The sequence below is a fragment of the Sitophilus oryzae genome, unplaced genomic scaffold, assembly GCF_002938485.1.
Source record: "Sitophilus oryzae breed Bouriz unplaced genomic scaffold, Soryzae_2.0 scaffold_1000_pilon_pilon, whole genome shotgun sequence".
NCBI classification, from domain to species: domain Eukaryota; kingdom Metazoa; phylum Arthropoda; class Insecta; order Coleoptera; family Curculionidae; genus Sitophilus; species Sitophilus oryzae.
Genome location: NW_022145617.1, coordinates 1,339,082 through 1,353,870, shown reverse-complemented (window position 1 = coordinate 1,353,870; position 14,789 = coordinate 1,339,082).

The following is a 14,789-nucleotide window of genomic DNA, read 5'->3' as shown; positions in this document are numbered from 1 at the left end:
CCACCCTTACAGACCAAGTAATTTAAGGCGTGTAAAACATACAGAACATATTATATTTTCCAGCAAAATTATTTTGAGGGCAAAGACCGTAGCTTTTTAAGGGTCAACATTAATTAAATTTTGAGTGTATTTTGGTTTGGTAGGGTCTCCTGTTTTATTTAAAACAAAATTGATAAACTCAGCACATGGTGAGTCAACTATAGAGTAAAAGTTAAATAGACACTATAAAATTTTCTTTGTTTTTAAAGTTTAATATATTTAGTTCTAGTGGACCGATTTTGATGATTTTTAAAGCGATTTGTTATAGCTTAATTACTTGTTTTTTTTTGCTTGTTTATATATTAAAAATTAATGTATCCGTTTGTCTTTTATACGATGTAAAACAAAATGTTGTTATTTTGGCGAAAGTTTGAAACATCCTGAGGGGATGGTTTAACAAAGTAAGAAATTTATAAACTACTGTATCATCAAGATGCATCTTTGGTGAGATAGTTTGTTTTTTGATTCATCTCAAATAGTGATGGGATCACTCGAGCGAAAATTCGCTCGAGTACTCGATTATTGAAATAACCGACATCGCTCGATTATGAACGAGCGATGCAAGTGACGGGTACCTAGCGACGAACGCAAGCGATCCTAGAATGAAATAAATTGAAATCCGATTTTAATGTGACCTACTCGATAAAAAGCAGAGCGAATTTTCTACATACAATGCAGGTAGCAAATTTATACGACGCCGTATATACCGGGTGCGTCTCAAAAGTGGCTCACCCCTATTACTTTTTTATTTTTTTAGATAAAAAAATGAGATTTGGTATGTTAGTATCTACATATATAAAATGCTAATGTTTATCTATGTCGTATCTACTGAAGTAACGACTTGCTCTAGAAAGTTGCTTTTTTTACTAATGTGACAAAAACTTTCCTTTTATTGAAAATTTAAGTCAAAATATTGCGAACGGCTACTCTTATATCGGAGGCGGTGGGAACAAGCTTTTGCTTCTGCACTTGACAAAAAATGATACCCACCTATACCTTACACTGCATACCAAAAGACGCCACTTATTTCAAAAAGATGCTAATACTTACAAAGGATAGTACAAACTGAAATAAGAAAATTTGTACAAGTGTATTAATTGAATAGAAACTAAAATTAGTATAGCTATTAAATATTTTGAGAAACTGGATCAACCAATGAAACAATTCAAATACCCAAAAAAAATAAGATTTATTACTAGTTAGAAATATTCGGTACCTATTCGGCACAGCAGTTATGTACATTAATAGCAAGAAATATGTTTAAGAAACTCTATCTTAAAACTTGTTTAAAATCGAATTATATCTTTTCAAATATTATTCAAACAATTAGTCTTGGTCAAGTCTTGGTTATATTTGAATAATAAATATTTAAGTTTTATTTGACTTATTTCGAAGATTCATGAACCTTTTTTTTTATATATAGTTAAGGGAAAAAGTTTAAAAGCTGTATCCAAGATTGCCCTTACAGGTCAAAGATCGTAATGATATAAAAGGTTAACATAAATAGATGTTAGATCCGAATAATCAATCAATATAACATGGTTATTTTAATAATCAAATACAAGTGAAATTTAAGCAATGCTGAAGGCAAATACTTAAGTGTAAAAAAAATATAAAATGTAACAGAATGTTAAATTTTATAAATTAAGGGTTAAAGTAATGCTGAAGGCAAGTACTTAACCAGTTAAATGTAAAATGCTAAGAATAGTTAATTTCTTAACACACTAATGATTATTTAAAATCAAATTAATAAAAGTTTAGTTTACTATAAAAAAAAATATACTGGCCTTGTATACCAAATTATACTAAAAAAAGGATCTTCTTAATGATAAAAAAACATCACAGCATCCAACTTCTCCTCAGAGAGGTGCAGGGCTGAAATCTAATCGAACAGGCTGCTACTGATTACTTCGGTGACTGAACACGTAAGAAAAACTTGTGGAAAAACTTGGCATAAACTTCTAGAAAAATATGCAGAACAACTTGCAGAAAAACGTCTAGAAAAATGTCTAGAAATACTTGAAGAAAAATAGGTGGAAAAATGCTGAGAAAAATACGTAGAAAAATCTGTAGAAAAACCTAAAAAGAAATGCACGGTATTAGTTAACCTTACATTTTAAAAAACTCGAAAAATTTACGAAGGTATTAATTTACCTCATTGTGAAGGGCTCAATTAAGGGCTGGACACTTCTCATCAAAAAACTGGAATCTAAAAGAAAGGCATGTGAAGGTTTTTTCTACCGATGGAATGTCAAAGAAAATCTTACCAAAACTATAGATCCATTAATATCTCAACAATCAAAATCTATATGGGACCTTTAACCATCTATAGGATAACAAAATCACAATATTTTTCCCATATTGTGAAAAATACCAGCCAAATAAATTTAATTCTCAAAATGGCACAGTGACCTGGGTAACGGCCAAATCGGAGGTGACGATTTTGACGTTTCCCGTCTTGTCGATACACCAGGGTACGATCCAATATTTTCGATAGAGAGCGTTCCGAAATTTATGTGTTGTAGAAATGTAAAAAGAATATGGATACAATAATAAAATACCGTCTGTAATAAAACAAAGTAGCATTTGGAAAATAAAAATGCTACACTAAAAGATAGGTAATTGGCTCTTCTAAAAACTGCGGACGCCGGATTTTTTGTTATTCATTTAATTAAAAAAAATAAAAAGTTTTTTTTCCTGATGTCGCGTCGTGGCGGATGCGCCAGGCTTCAACTAGTATGACATAAATTAGTATTGATTGACGTATTCAATTGTTTTCTGTCACTTCCTGTTTCACCGGAAATGACTACAATTTTTGATTTATAAATGGCACCCTCGTTATTTTTTTTACTTTTTTCGATAGAAAATGACATTCGAATATAGAATGACGTATCATATGTCAACTTTTGACATATTTGCTTAAAAACAAATTGTATTTTAAATTTCAATCTAGAGTGCCATGGCTGTGTTAAAAACCCTAATTTTTAATCAAGCAGCCTTGGAAAAATATATTTGATCATCTAATGTTTTTAGTGTCTTGCCCTGGCCGGTTAAAAGATGCCCAAATCGTACTTTTGATCATATCTCAATTTTTTTCAAATGGAACAAGGGTGGATCATTAGCATATTTCGAAAAATATTTTTTTTACGAATAATTTGATACCACACACTTGGTACTTCGAGTCAAATTGTCGTTATGAAGCGCATACTACAATTTCAAATAAACCATATGCGAAAATGTCATAAGTTGACACGTGATATGTTATTCTATTCAGAGTGTCATTTTCTACCGAATGAAGTAAAAAAATACCGAGGGTGCGATTTAAAAATCAAAAGTTGCAGTCATTTTCGGTGAAACCGGAAGTGACCGAAAACAATTGAATATGTCAATCAATCCTAATTTATGTCATATACTAACATACCAAATATCGTTGTTTTATCTGAAAAAATAAAAAAGTTATAGGGGGTGATCCACTTTTGAGACGCACCCGGTATATTTATCCGTTGCGTATCTGAGAGACAAAATTTTACGACCTACATCGACAATGCTTCGAAATAAACTAAATCAGGCGATCAAGCGAATCGCTCGCCTCTTACTACTTGCCGTTCATTACCGAAAGAATATGTGCCCTGCGCACGCAGCTTACTGCTTGGCGCTTAGCGTTAACGAGAACTTACAACGTGCGACGGACAAAAAACCGTATTTTTAAATACGAGCGATATTTCGCTCGAGTGATCACTCGGTTATTGCAATCGCTTGATACTCGAGTACTCGATTATTGAAATTAATCGGTTTTTCCCATCACTAATCTCAATAGCTTTATTTTTGGTGGAGATATTCGCTTTTGAAGAAAACCATAACGATTTACAAAACATCTTTGTCATTAAAAAAATGTCTTGCAAACATAGACACCCAAAATCTTCAAATCGGAATAACGGTTATTAAAATATCTAAAAAATTGTGTTTATTTGTTTACAAACGGACAAACGAAGCACTTTTCTATAGAGGTAAATTGTGTCCAATGGACTTGAATTTTGATGCCAAAAATACGTAGTAGTTTTATATCCACGGAACATTGGGACACCCAGTATATTGAACTTTAAAATATAGGAAACTTTTAAGGTGCCCGTTTTTCATGTCGTTCAGTATAAAACTAATAAAATTGTCTTCCTATAGGCTCATAGACGTTTGCCCAATCATAACTTTACTGGAAAATAACAAAGAAATAATTGTGTACATTGCTTGTGCGATTATAAATACATTTTAATATTATTAAGTATTAAGGTTTGTACATTTTTCTGTTAAAAAAATGCAATTTAATAAACATTCCTAATGTACGTTTTTAGGTAAATAATTAATTAATTAATTAATATATGATAGCAAGCAAATTTTACTTAAATATTAAATTTAATAATTTGCCTATACAGAATACAGGGTGGTCCGAACTGTATTCCGGAAACTTCGGCGGTATATTCTTCACATAAAAATAAGTAAAAAAGTTCGTGTAGAATTGTTTGGATAAAAATTGGTGCCTGGGTGTTTTTTGACATGAGAACTTGATTGCGACGACAATATAACTTTTACTTGTAGAGGGCGCCACCTACATGGTTTTAACTGTTTTAAAGAGTAATAACTAATAACTTTTCGTCCGTACCTACCCGGTGCGTTTTAAAAGTGGCTCACCCATAGACTTAAAATAAAATATAGACTGAGCATCTCATTCATAAATAGCTGGAACATGCGGTCAGACAATATCTTGTTATTGTTGTGTTATTGTTTTAGGTTATAACGAGTGCGACACGAGCGATAGATAGGTTGTCTCTGTCGTAACGGTCGTTCCCTGACGACTCTGCCGAGAAACACAACATTCTTTCGTTTCTCAAGTACACCTGAACTCTCCATATCATAGCCGGGTAATTTTTTTATTTTAATGAAGCTATAATTAAATTAAAAATATATCGTATTTAAACTTTTTTATATTTTATTAAGATTTAGGACAGGTTTTTTAAATAAAAGTTTAGAAAAAACGTCTTAGAGTCCAAAAAATAATAAAATACACGTTATAGAAGAAATTTTATAATCGAAATTACGTAATTTTTGAAATTAATAATAAATTATTAATTTTAGTCAAACATTTACAACCCCTAATATTAATCAAAACAGGATCTATTCCACAGATATAATAGAATCGGCGACAGGGAGAGAAAAAAAATATGATTGTTGTAATTTTTTTTCTGGTTAAGTGATGATGTCTTATGTAAATTAGAGAAAACATAAATCTGTTCCATTAAAGCAAGGAAGATGATAGGAAGTGGATAAAATGAAAACTACATTTATTTAACTCGGTGCTGTCTTTATTATACCGGGTGCGTCCCAAAAGTGGCTCATCCCCCATAATTTTTTTATATTTTCAAATAAAAAAACAAGATTTAGCATGTTAGTATATGACATAAATTAGGATTGATTGACGCATTCAATTGTTTTTGGTCACTTCCTGTTTCACCGGAAATGACTATAACTTTTAATTTTTAAACGGCACCCTCGGTATATTTCTACTTTATTCGATAGAAAATGACACTCTGAATAGAATGACATATCATATGTCAACTTTTAACACTTTCGCATATGGTTTAATTGTAATTGTAACACGCGGTTCATAACGACAATTTGACTCGAAATACCAAGTGTGTGGTATCAATATATTCATAAAAAAATGCTTTTTCCAAATATGCTAATGAGTCACCCTTGTTCCATTTGAAAAAATTGACATATGTATGATTAAAAATATGATTTGTACATCTTTTAATCGGCCTAGACAAGACACGAAACCCATTAGACGATCAAAACTATTTTTCCAAGGCTCCTTGATTAAAACTTAGTGTTTTTAACAACACCATGGCACCCTGGATTGAAATTTATAATACGATTTGTTTTTAAGCGACAATGTCAAAAGTTGACATATGATATGTCATTCTATTCAGAATTCTATTATCATTTTCTATCGAATAAAGTAGAAATATACCGAGGGTGCCTTTAAAAATCAAAAGATGTAATCATTTCGGTGAAACAGAAAGAGACCAAAAACAATTGAATACGTCAATAAATCCTAATTTATGTCATATACCTACTAACATACAAATCTGTTTTTTTATCTGAAAAAATAAAAAAGTTATAGCGGTGAACCACTTTTGAGACGACCCGGTATATTAAAAAATATTGTCTCATAATGTAATATCATATTAAAATTCTTGTATGTTATTTTAGATTCTGAAGATAATTTTAGAATAAACCGGAATATATTTTTAATAAAAACATTATTAATTATTAACAGGGTTATAATTATGATTTTGTTACAATGTAAGTAAGTAAATAATGTAATATAAGAGAAAAAATTCAGATTTTACATTTTACTAAAATATTATCTAAATAAGCGCCTTTCTACAACAACGCCACTGACTCCCAATGGGTAAATTGAGAGTTGTCTACCGGTCGAAAGTCGTTTCAAGACTTAAATGGATTATTTAAGTCAAATTTCTTGCAAATTTGGCACTGGCGAACCATATTTTATAGTTCTTGAACAGAAAAAGTCAATAAAATAAACACTTAAGGACTACAAACTAAGAAAATGCGTTAATACAGCCGGGGACATAGCGGCATCAAAGCTTTACCGCACACTTGCCACGCGTACTACAAGGTAATAAATGAATGAATAGGCTCCCTCGCCTCTAATCGGTGTTATCATATTGTAAAGAACTTATCCTTTTTAAACAGTATCCGACTTATAATTTAGTAGTATAAGGACTATTTAATACATCTATGGAATATTAAAACCTACTTTATTAAACTGTAGTATTAATATCTCAATATATGTGTATAACAAGAAAAAAAATATTGATAATATTAAAGACGTGACAACATAGGCTGGATGAGGAAGGCTCGGTCGACTGTACCCAGAAGTAAACATGTGTACAAAAAAGGTTGTTTGTCCGCGTTGAGATGTAAATAGTGTAGTCTATATTTTATTTTAAGTCTATGGGCTCACCCCTATAACTTTTTTTTTTTCAGATAAAACAACGAGATATGTAACGAACGTATGTTAGTATATGACATAAATTGGGATTGATTGACGTATTCAATTGTTTTCGGTCACTTCCGGTTTAACCGGAAATGACTACAACTTTTGATTTTTAAATGGCACCCTGGGTATTTTTTACTTTATTCTATAGAAAATGACACCAGAGTAAGTAAATCGCCGAGTAGCGACAGAAACCGTCGGCTCTTTTGATGTAGTGGGACCAAATTTTCTTTCTCTCCCTTTTGACGTGTTTGACAGATCTTATTAAACTACGTATTTTGACGCCTCATCTTATGAAGTGGTCCTATAAACATGGTATACACTGCTCATAATTTGAAGTGGAATCGAGGGGGCAACCGCGGTTAAAATGTTGTACACCATTGCCAAATTAATGCCAAAAATTGCCAACTAATGCCAACTAATGCCAACTATTGCCAACTAATGTCAAATAATGCCATCTATTGCCAAATAATGCCATCTATTGCCAAATAATGCCCACTACTGCCAATTAATTTCAGTAATTACCATACTAATGCCAACAATGCCACTAATTCCTATGACAATGCCAAACCGTACCGTGTAATTTCTGATGTAACAGTGGTCGCCATTTGGTTAGTTATCTAGGTATGTAGTTAAAATTGATATTTGCTTAATAAGGTACTATGCATATTTTGATGTTAATTAACTAATAAACTTCCACCACTGAGAAAGTACTATATGATCGAAAAAAACGGTGTTAGCGATGGCTGTGAAATAAAGATCGCTGTCATTTTATATGTAAAATTTTATGGGGAATGTCATAGAAGAACGTCATTTTAAATTAAAGAAAATATGCACTTTTATATTACCTTATTAAATATATCCAAATCATAATAATTACAGTCTTATATAAAACAAACGTAATAACGATATGTAGCCTATCTTCGTGGTCAGCCGGTCGTCGGTGGTATGACAATAAATTTGGAATATCAAATGAAATTAAAACACCCATAAAAAACATATCTTTATTCTTATATCAAACTAGCAACAAATCAATGAGATCATCTTTCTACTACAAATCATGTTTTTAATTGTTTTACTTCAACGAAGCATAGCCGATATAAAATTTTAAAAACAAATAAAACGTATAGAAACTATTTACAAATTGATTTAAATATTTTTTTTATGTTAACAAGGTCAACATCAATAAATGGTGCAACACCCGCCATTTCAACTGGGCCGTAAAAAATAAGTTTTTTTGATATCGATACAATATCATCCATATACATTTATCCATATTTTATATACAGGGTGTCCCAGGCTGAGCGTGCATTAGAAGTTTCTAGAGAACCACAATATCTAGATCGGAGATTGTTTGCACGTCATTGTTGTACAACGTATTTCACAAGTATACGGGTTCTACAGTTTATCGCCGAATCCGAACGGCACTATTTGAGAGGCTGTAAATGGCAAACATACTCAAGGTGGTTTGCCATTGCCTTCCTTGAGGTGGCGCATGACGGCTCGCTGGTCGCTCTATTTAGATAAATATAATAATATTTTTATTTAAATAAATCTATTTCAAAATTTAAATTGTTCAAATGTCATATAATAATGGCGGTAGCTGTCATGGAATTGAGCGATTAAAAATTATCATAAATCATTTTTTTTAAATGAAAATCTGCGTTTTTTATTTCACTAGTGAAAAGGGTTTTCAATTGGTTACTTTTTAACTGTGCTTGTTCCTATATCTAAAATATTTTTTTTTAAGTTATTTAAGATTTAGTTTGAAAACGTATATTTTTCTTGATTTTATCTAGCTTCCTTTGACATTAAGTGTCAAACAGTCATATTTATTTAATATAAATTTATTTCCATCTGTTAGAAAATGAACTATTTGAATTTTCTATTTTATAAATACTGCTGCTTAAAGGTGCGTATTCATTATCCGCACGAACGAACGAACGAATGTTCGCTAGTGGTATGGACGGGGACCGTACGATAGAACCGCATGAGAAGACCGGAGGCATTTGTTGGCGAACGCCTTTGATGTACCGACTCGAAACGGATGGTCGAGCGAACGAACGAACGAACGGCCGCATGCGTTCGGTCCCCGTCTAAATATACCGCACTTTCATTCGTTCGTTCGTTCGGATAATGAATACGCACCTTAAGGTATACCAAATAATGAATACCAAACCTTAAGGTGCGTATTGATTATCCGAACGAACGAACGAACGAATGAAAGTGCGGTATATTTAGACGGGGACCGAACGCATGCGGCCGTTCGTTCGTTCGTTCGCTCGACCATCCGTTTCGAGTCGGTACATCAAAGGCGTTCGCCAACAAATGCCTCCGGTCTTCTCGTGCGGTTCTATCGTACGGTCCCCGTCCATACCACTAGCGAACATTCGTTCGTTCGTTCGTGCGGATAATGAATACGCACCTTTAAAAGTTTAAAATAGTTATTTTTTATACAAGACGATAAAATGGTATTTTATCGTCGAACCGAAAAGATTAATTCACGAGCGAGTTCGGGAGACCATATTGCAATTTTATCGTCGTGTATAAAACAATGCTTTCCATGGCGTTACGTTTTAAAAATATTCACAAATTATTATTTCAAAGGAATTTATTACGAGAAAGAAAAAATTGTGCTGGGTTGGCGTTGGTTTCTATGTAATTTGACAAATAAATAAAGCTGTCTCTTTAGTTGTAAGTTTAGAGTCAATATTTTTTAATTCTGTTTCGTGTCGATTGCTGATTGAATTGGAGCCAGAAATGGCTCAAAACGAAATAAGTAAATTACCAACAGGTATTCAGGCTGAGGCGACAAACGCCATATCCAAACTACTTCCATTTAAATCCCGAATAACTTATGAAAAGGAATACAAAAATTTTCAAAAATGGAAGCAATTAAAAAACGTGCGAGAAGAAATAAAGTTTTTAACCTATCCTCGCTGTTAAAGTATCATTTAAATCTACCCTTGCTGGTAAAGTACTATTATATCTACCTCAAAGAATATACCTAGCTAGAAAAAGAATGGACTCTGCCATACTGAAAAATGGTCCTACAGAAGTGGCGCCATCTATTGAGTAGGGCTTGTTTTAAATGGATCGAAGCGCGGGCTTTTTAAATGAGCCCGCGCTGAATGAATTTTATTCTAAAATAATTAAATTTGATTATTAAATCTTATTTTTTACACAAATTCAACAATACTAATAACAAGTATCGATATGATGTGTAAAAAATAAGATTTAACAGTATAATTTATACAATTATTAAATAAAATTAATGCCAAACATGTGTAAATATTATTTATTATTTTAAATTTTTTATTTATAAGTCAAATATTTAAACATCGTTTATTACAATAAAACAAGACCAACGCAATACGCCCAAAGTTTTGTAAATTGAGTAAATATAAATAGGTACTTAAATGATGGCAAAAATAAAAGACTTACATTATATTTTTAGAGCCACAAACAAACGGAATTGTTTAATAAAAACACATATAACAAATTATAGTTTGAAAAACGTTTTGATAATCATTTTTGATAATATTATGATTGGCGCTATGACAACGACAATATTTTTTGAGAATTTGACAATAGTATGACAATGGCCGTTGGAAACTATGGAAACTACAAAAAAAATCTGATTGAACGCCATCTGGCAATAACTAGTAGCAACTTCTTAACCTAAAAATTAATTGCACTACCACCTAGCGCCCGAGGCTGGAACTATTTTATTTGAAATTTCCATGGAAACGGTGGAACCGCTTTTGCTATTTCACTTTCCGGCCCCTGATCTACCTACTATTTTTGATAGATATAAGGCAATTTTAACAGTTGCTATGGAAAAAAGTGTATTTATAAAAATATATCTCGTATTTTCGCTCTTTAGAGTGATATCTAATACCGTATGATCGAAAAAAAATGGCGTCCAGTTGGCTGGGAAATGACGATCGATGACATTTCCCATATAAAGTTACATATAAAATGACAGCGATCTTCATTTCATAGCCATCGTTGACGCCGTTTTTTCTCGATCATACGGTAGTTGATATTATTAATAATATACTGTAGGATCGAAAAAAAATAATTGCAAAGTTGGCCTGGAAATGATGATAACATACTGATTTTTTAACAAAGTGTCACATTATGACATGGCCTAATCTATTGATTACGTTTAAAGTCATAGGCTACTGGTTAAAATCAAGAAAAATATACGCTTTAAAACTAAATAAATATTAAACAATTTAAAAACGATTTATTTTAGGTATAAGAACATGTAAACGAATTGAAAAATCACTAGTGAAATAAAAAAATGGGTTTCTATTTGAAAAAAATTATTTATGATAATTTTTAATCGCTCAATTCCATGATAGCTGCATGGCCATTATTATATGACATTCGAACAATTTAATTTTTGAAATAGATAGCCACATGTCTTCTCTTTATGGGACAGTGGCTGTGGTAATCAGTAAATTTGACGTTTAGGCTATACCCATATTTTTGACAGGCAGTTTTTTTCGTCTAAAAATTTTAAATATTTTTTTTTTTTCTCTAAAACGGTTAATGCTAGATGCTAGGTATAGAGTTTAATACCAAAATTCATAAAATTTTACAGAGAATTTAAGTATGTAATAAAAAATGGAGGCACCCATTTAAAATACGAAAGTTGCCGCCAACTTCCGACATTTCCGGACGTTCCGCCATATTGAAAATATTTTGAATCGATAGATCTTGTTGTGAAACAATAATGTACAAACAATCTCCGATCTAGATATTGTTAGTCTCTAGTTCTCTAGGAACTTCTAATGTACACTCAGCCTGGAACACTCTGTATACAAACCTACTTATTATTACACCGACTTACCTTTACCAAAGTTACCTTTACTCTCGCCTTTACTTTGATTATGTTTTATTAATTTTATTTTTGACTAACCTTTCATCTTACACAAGTATATTTAATATATTAATTATAATTATGTATTAAAATCCGTTTTTACAAACGAACTTATCTGAAAATTGATTTTTAATGCAGCAAATATATTTAACTAATTCCAAACTAATGCCAAACTAATGCCAAACTAATGCCAAAAGTGCCATAGTACTGCCAATACTAATGCCAAAAATACACGTAGTATGTAAAAGTATTGCCAATTATTGCCAATTATTTCCAATTATTGCAACGGATTTGTACACCATATTGCCACCGCGGTTGCCCCCCGGATTTAATTATAAAGTTTTATACATGTTTTTTTTGTTTTGTTTTATTCTTATTTCTAAATTTGAATGTATAAAATATCTTACGGCTAATAAATAATTTAAAAAACGGATTTGTTGCCTGAGGTATACTTGAAATAAAGTATATAGAGATATTTGATAAATGGCAACAGTGGCAACTTTGCTTCTTCATATGACAGATAACCTACTTATTTCGCGCAGCCGCAAAGAAAATTGAAAACGGGACTGTCGCTATTCGTCGGTTTACTTACTCTGATGACACTGAATCGAATGACATATCGTATGTCAATTTTTGACATAGTCACTCAAAAACAAATTCTATTTTAAATTTCAATCTAGATGGCTGTGTTAAAAACACTAATTTTTAATCAAGGAGCCTTGGAAAAATAGATTTGATCGTCTAATGTTTTTAGTGTCTTGTCCTGGCCGGTTAAAAGATGCCCAAATCGTATTTTTAATCATATCTCAATTTTTTCAAATGGAACGAGGGTGGCTCATTAGCATATTTGGAAAAAGCATTATTTTTTACGAATAATTTGATACCACCCACTCGGTATTTTGAGTCAAATAGTCGTTATGAACCGCATGTTACAATTTCAAATAAACCATATGCCAAAATGTCAAAAGTTGACATATGATATGTCATTCGATTTAGAGTGTCATTTTCTATCGAATAAAGTAAAAAAATACCGAGGGTGCCATTTAAAAATCAAAAGTTGTAATAATTTCCGGTGAAACCGGAAGTGACCGAAAACAATTGAATACGTCAATTAATCCCAATTTATGTCATATACTAACATACCAAATATCGTTTTTTTATCTGAAAAAATAAAAAAGTTATAGGGGTGAGCCACTTTTGAGACGCACCCGGTATATAAAACTACTGAGTGAAAAAATATTCATTTCCATAATTTTATATCTAGTAAACATGTATAATTTTTGTCATTGATGGCATATATTGATTATTAAGAATCCAAATATCTTGAGAACGATTGTTCGCAGAGATTTTTACCAAGAGACATTTTTTACGTAAAAAAACGTCGTAAATGAACATAGTAGTGTGAAAAAACTACAGGGACGGCCGAAAAGTTGTTACTCTTCGAACCAGTTAAAAAATATGTAGGTGGCACTCGCTACAAGTAGGATTCATATTGACATCGAAATCAAATTTTTCATATATTTTCCCTATAGATACTACTTGTCATCCAAATTCGGAATTTGGTTCAGAAATTATTAGGAAAAATCGAAATAAAAATGAAACTTATACACCCTGTATCTCCGAAACAAAGCATTTTAGGACATAAGTTTATAGGAACTTTTGTACTTATTTTCCTGTGCAGAATATGCTGCCGAAGTTTCCGAAATACAGTTCGGACCACCCTGTATATCTCCGGATTATCTACACAATAGGAAAAACTTTTTTTGTTTTTAACATTTTGAGAAAAATGCATTCTACACGAAAGTTCTTGCTTGTCTTAAAACGCCTAATTCCGTTTATAATTTTCCAAAATTCCATACTGTTTTATAGAAAAATAAAAAAATATCAAAATATTTTTGACTTTCTTCATAGAAGCCCTCTATTACAATATATCCCTCTGACAGTAACAATTGTACCTGTCATTTTATTTCACAAGCAAATTGTATTTTCAAAGCAAAAAAAAAATTCTTCACGAATTAACCATAAAAATGTTTTTCCTCGTGTAAGAGAATTCGGGGACGTACTGTATATGAAATTTGTTGCTATGTTGTTGCTAGGCTTAAAAAATCGATTAATATTGTTATTTTTACCGACATACTCATGTTTCTAATATAAACATATTTCTACTGAAATTTTGTTATTGTTTTGTATAGAATGTATTAAACTTTACTAAAAAAACTGCCACATGCTACGAAAGTGTATATTACATTACTGTCAGTTTGCAAAAATTTCTATTGTATGATAATTATTAGAGATTTTACTATTGTTTGTAAAAAAGAATCTTATGATGAACTTGATGATGTATATTTTATCTGCCTCATATCAAGAGAATCATTCTTTAATAAATACAATATTGTGGCAAAAAAACATCTATAAAAGTTTGTAATTTATGTATAAGACTTCTTTTAACTATGTGCCAAATTTATAAGAGATTTTGTCATTGTTATATTGAATTAATATTAATATAATTCCCATTAATAAAAAAATATTAATTAAAACACTCGTATTTTTGATTATTTTTCATTCTTTGTTTTGATCTACGTATATGTAGATTGTTCTGAACCACCATTTTTCTCTTTATTTTTCTTGAAAAACAGTTTGCTGTTTACAAGTTAAGGTTCTGGAAGTTTTTTTTCCTTTTTTAAACATAATCAGCAAATGATTAAATCAAAATAAAATATAAGTAAAAAATCTTTACTAACAACAAATTAATTAAAACCACAAAAGACAGTACTAAATAAGCAA